Genomic DNA, 5,546 nt, shown 5'->3' with positions numbered 1-5,546 from the left:
ATATAATAATAACAATAATAATAATAATAGTGATAATGATAATAGTATTAATAATAATAATGTGTAAGAAAACAAGTGATGCACAATGCAATTGCTCACCACCTGCTGACCGATGCCCTGCCTATCCGTGAGAAGTCGGCCCCCCCACCCCGGCCAGCCATCCCTATACATTGTTTAGCATGACGTCAGATGGTATGGAATACCCCTTTGGCCAGTTTGGGTCAGCTGTCCTGGGTCTGTCCCCTCCCAGCTCCTGCTGCACCCCCAGCCTGCTCGCTGGCAGGACAGAGCGAGAAGCTGAAAAGTCCTTGGCCTGGTGTAAGCACTGCTCTGCAACAATTAAAACATCAGCATGTTATCAGCGCTCTTCTCATCCTAATCCAAAACATAGCACCCTACCAGCTACTAGGAGGAAAATTAACTCTATCCTAACTGAAACCAGGACACTTGCAATGGAAGTGAGTTTTCCAAATTGCACAGCGTAATTTCAGACATTTAGCTTCCAGGCCAAATGAAGGTGCATCGTACTTCTGACGCAGGGAAAACTCAATAACCAAAGTTATTAAGCAGGTATTCTTTATTATGGCGGTGGGCGTGTGGGGGATCGCTCCACCTAACACACACCAAGGGTTACTGGCGGTGTGCTTATATTAGTAGGACAAATACATATTCGTTTCATTTCCCGTAAGGCTCTTGCATATTCATCAGGTCTCTGAAGAATCATTAACGTATGTTCCCGCACCTATTCACATGCATACTGGAGTCCTTGGGTGGTCGTCGGGCGTACTCTGGTGGTCTTTTGATGAAGGCCAGAAGTCTTCCTTGCTGCTAAACTCCTGACCCTTCCTTTATTTGGCAGACTTCAGCAGTCAAGCCAGTTCTTGCTGGTTCCATTATCTATGCATAGAGTCTTTTACTCCCCTATCTTTGGGGTCGTTAACATACCATTGTGGTAGCTAAGACCTACGGAATCAACATCCTTTATCTTGTTCCCTGTCTCACTTCTTTAAAAAAGGCACGCATCAAATGATTGCAATATGTTAAACATATTTTCACTCATAAGTTCAAGCTATTTTTATAAATTTAATGAAAATGCTGTTTTTTTAGTTAGCTGGTTTGTTTAAACGGTGATACTGGGCTCTTACTAGTTTCAAATCCGGCGAGCAGGGTGACTTAACTCTGTTGCCTTTGCTAGCAGCGCTCAACCAGCAGCTGCGGGCAGCGGCCGGGCCGCGCGGTTCCCGACGCAGGGGCGGGAGGTGTTCTACCGGCCTCTTCCGCCCACATCCGCGGGAAGATCGTAATGCGCGCATCTTTCAGCGGCGTCTGGGATGGTTTGTATGATCGCGGCCTGAGCGTTCGTTTCAGTGACCGGTTCTGGCCACTCGGCGGCTCGTACCAGGGCACGGCCGCTGGGACCAGTAAGGCTGCGCCGCCGCACAACTCATTACGTCGGTGCCGGGAACTCCCGCGGGCGAGGCAGGATGCGCGTTAGGGACCGTCCCCGCCGTCCCGCGTTGAACGTTCGGAATTGTTCTCGTAACGTCACGGCAGAGAGCTCCTGCCGGCGAGGTAGGGTCGCACACCTCGTCGGCGGCCAGTAAGCCCCGTCTCAGGCTCCTGTGGAATCGCGCGGCAGCTCTCGCGAGGTTTGGGCGCGCTGAACGTTGTAGCTCGGAGTGGTGCCATTTTGGGAGTGAGGTGACTGGTGTGTGTATATATGTGTTTGCGTGTGGGGTGTTCTCGTGTCTGGGGGTTCTTCGTGGTTCTTGGGGGGTGGAGGGCCGCTGTTGCTGCGTACGGTGTGGCGGCAACAGCGGCGGCAGCAGTAGCAGCCGCCGCCAGGGAGCAGAGGTGGAGTATCTAGGGTGGGTGCTACTGTGAGGGGTGTGGGGCCGCCCCGCTTCTTCCCTTGCCGTAGGGTCCCGTGTGGCGGGAGGTCCGCCCTAGGGAAGGCGGGGGGAGCCCTCCTTGGGGAGGCAGGTCTGGCGGAGCCCTTCACGACTCCCGACGCTTATCAGCAGCAAAAGCTCTCGCGGAGAAGCTAGGGATTTCCCTGGGCTGTTCCCCCACGCTGCGGCCGGCCGGCTGCCTGCCTCGGTGCTGCTCCCTGCGGCTCGGGATTCCTCGGGCAGCCCCCGCCGCTTTTTCGGGTTTGCTTCGTGCTTTGTTTGCTGTCTCTAGTCTGGGTCAGCGCCTTCCTCCTGGGGTGTCCTGCGGACTGATTTTTTTCCCCAATAAAATGAGAAGCGTCCTTTTCTTTTCGGTTGGTTTTTCGCTTCCTCGGAGACCGGAGGAGATGCCTGCTTCTTTTAGAAGGGTAGGAGAACGTTAGCAGTGAAGTGCTGCATTCTCCGGTAAATACGCCTGCTGCGCTCTCCGGGGTGTGAGTGCAGGTTTCACTAGCCTTCTGTATTGGGATTTTGTTGCCTGACTGCATGCGTGTTTACTTTTTAAGATTCAGATATATCTATTTGTCTGTAATGCCGATTAGGATTTCAAAAGTGAAAACTGATGGCTCTGGTTCTTTTCCCTTAGGTAATTTGGATTACAGAGAGAGCCCTGGATGTTTGGCTTGTTTTGCCTTAGCTGGTAGGGAGGAAGAATGGTGGAAATCGACCTGCTGTAGTTGCTTTTTTTTGAAAGTGGGGAGATATCGGACACTGATTGTGGATTACTTGTCCAAGTGTATCCTCCTGAAAAGGCTTCTGGAACAATCAGTAGGCATCTGGAAAGTGAATTGGAAGTTCGAAGTTGTGAGCTTTCTCTTTCTAGAAACACAGAGCAGTTCACCCTTGGACACTTCTGTTCGCATGTCATGGATACATGGCTGAATGTATCAGGTGTGGAATGCTTTGGCTGTCAAAATAATGCGCTTCTTGGCTTTTAGTTACTTTTTTCTTCCAAGCAACGTTCTGTCTGAGTCATAGGCATAACCAGTTTTGTGAACTGACTTCAGGTTAAGTGCAGCCTGAGTCACTGTGTAGATATTGCTGAAAAGTTTCATGGCAGATATTCCCCCCCCCTTTTTTTTTTGATTTTCTGATATAGCCTTTTGTCATTTTTGCACTAAGACCTATTTTCTAAATGAAACAGTAATTTGTTCATAGCTACTTCTGTTGAAAAATGTTGTTGCCAATAAGTAATATAGTGATATCCAGATAGCTGTTGTTTACAAATGTCTCTGCTCTCTGAAATCAGGAAATGCTACTTAGTTCAGATGTGAAACTTGTTTTTTTGGCTTTACAGTTTACAGTATAAAAAGTGTGTTTATTTCATCTGGAGCTGATGCTTCTTACAGTGATATGTATATGGAATAGATGAGAGGAGAAGCTTTCAGAAAGAAACACAGTCTTCTTAAGTTAGAGACTTGGCAAACTTTGTAAATAGCCTTGCAGAATCTGTAAGCAAGAAGGATGGGTAGCTGATTCCTGTGATGTCAAATTTATGTCTAACAGCTACGAATGTAGTATCAACAATAACTTGTGATATTATCTCAAGGAAAACAAACTGGAAAAACATAAATTGCGTGGTGCTAACGACACCTTGTGTCGTCCTCTTGGATTAGGTAAGTATTGTAGTGTTCATAAACCAATTTACACTTGAATAAATATTTTGTTGGTAGAATGGTTAAATCAGTAACATTCTCTGCCTAGAGGATGCTGTTGTTTTTTTTTTGAGAACATTGAAATGAGCTTGCAGAATCTAGGTTTTATTTGTCAATTAATGGAATATCTGTAAGGATTTGAAGAATACATGCGCTACTACAGAGAGCTATTTGTATGTAGGAGTGTGATTCTTCTGGGAGATTTAAAAAATATATCTAGACTGAATCCATAGGTAACTTATCCCTTTGTGTTAATACTGTAATCTCAACAGTGAGCTGTTACGCTTCTTGAATAGGTCTGTTGGATGGCTTGTCTTTCCATTTTCATTAGGCATTTTTGTAGCGCGAAGGTACTGATAATGTAGCTTTTTAAAACTTATTTCCTTTCACTGTTCTTTGTCACGTATGGAAGCAAGTTTCTGTTCTTTCCATTGATACTGTAAGGTTGTGTTCAGAGTAATTTCCTGTCTGTAATGGGAATGAGTCTGGTTTGAAACTATATCATAACAAAAAAAAATGACCCTCTACGCCCTTCTTGTGAAGGATTTAAAACCAAAAAATATCGGCTAACCAACCAATTTTACGTGTTAGTTGTATTGGTGCCATCTTCCCCTGTAGTTGATTTCTCAATGTAGATACAGTTAACAGTGGAAATTAATATATATTTGTAATATTTTTCTTTGCAGGCTTGATTTCAGCTGAATTGCTACCGCCTCAAGGAAAATTAAGGTGGACAGAACAACTTAATTCAAAAGTCAGTGGTAATTTTATGTAGTCCCCCCAATTTATTCATAAAGCTTTAAATAATTAAAAATAATTAAAGCATTATTGGGTAGACTATAAATTGAGTGTCTGTTAAAGGTGACACATTTATCGTAGTCACCATCTTTTCAAAAATATTTCAGAGATTGTGCGATACTAAACCATTAGTAATACTGAGCTAATAAAAAAAAAAAAGATTTTCTAAGGGCATTGCAAAGATTTTTGAGTATGTGGCTTGTGTTAAAGCCTGGCAGAAGAGTAACTTTAAGCATGGGAAATTGTGCTGAAGGACTGCTACAGTGTGTTTTTTTTTCCTGTAATGTTTTATTTTGACTACAAATAAGACTTGCATCTGAATAAATATCCTAAATTTTTTAGGATCACTGAAGTAGTTCTATTCTGTGTTACCTTGTCAGTATCTAAGTGTTGATCTAGCTTCAGTGTTTTGCTTTCTTTGAACGACTTTGCTGTTTTGTTACTTTAACTTCTATCTTTTCAAAACAGCAAAACTGAAATAGGAACTGTTTTAAGATGGATAGGAGTCTTTCTGTAATCTCTTGTGGCTTTTCTGCGTTGAGTTTCTTAGTGTGGCTGGGATTTGAGTGAATGAACTGAGCCACATGTAAAGGAACCAAACTGATAGAATTACCTTCATTACTTTAGCTGGAGTAGTCTGTTTTGCTTTAAACCTTTTGGTGAACGGAAAGAATTCAGGCATAAGTGGCCGTTAGATTTTGTTTATTATATGCCCACAAACATAGTAAAACGCATACTTGTTCTTAATAGAAAAAAAATTGTCTGTTTTTCAAGCTATTAACTTTCAATACAACGAGAAACTTTTACTTCTTGATGGGGGGTTCACGTTGAAACTGAGGAACTACATCCCCTTACTGCTTGGAATCGCATCTTTCTCTGGACTCTTTCTCTTGTGGATGTTTTGAAGTTTGCCTTTTAGCCTTATTAAGTTATTTATTTAATCCTACCAGCAACCAGAAAGATGTATTCTTTTTTTCCTCTTTTTATACTGTTTGCACTTACAAAGTGCAACTGTTCTGATCTGTATGCATATGCATTTGATGTGGTGTGCTTTACAGCTGTGCCCTTGTACACTGAGCAAAATTCAGAGTTGGGTGAAGCCTATTCAGGGGAAAATGCTTAGCATGACGGTCTACTGTAA

This window comes from Anser cygnoides, chromosome 36 (genome assembly GCF_040182565.1).
Source record: "Anser cygnoides isolate HZ-2024a breed goose chromosome 36, Taihu_goose_T2T_genome, whole genome shotgun sequence".
NCBI lineage: Eukaryota > Metazoa > Chordata > Aves > Anseriformes > Anatidae > Anser > Anser cygnoides.
Note: the sequence above shows the minus strand (reverse complement) of the source record.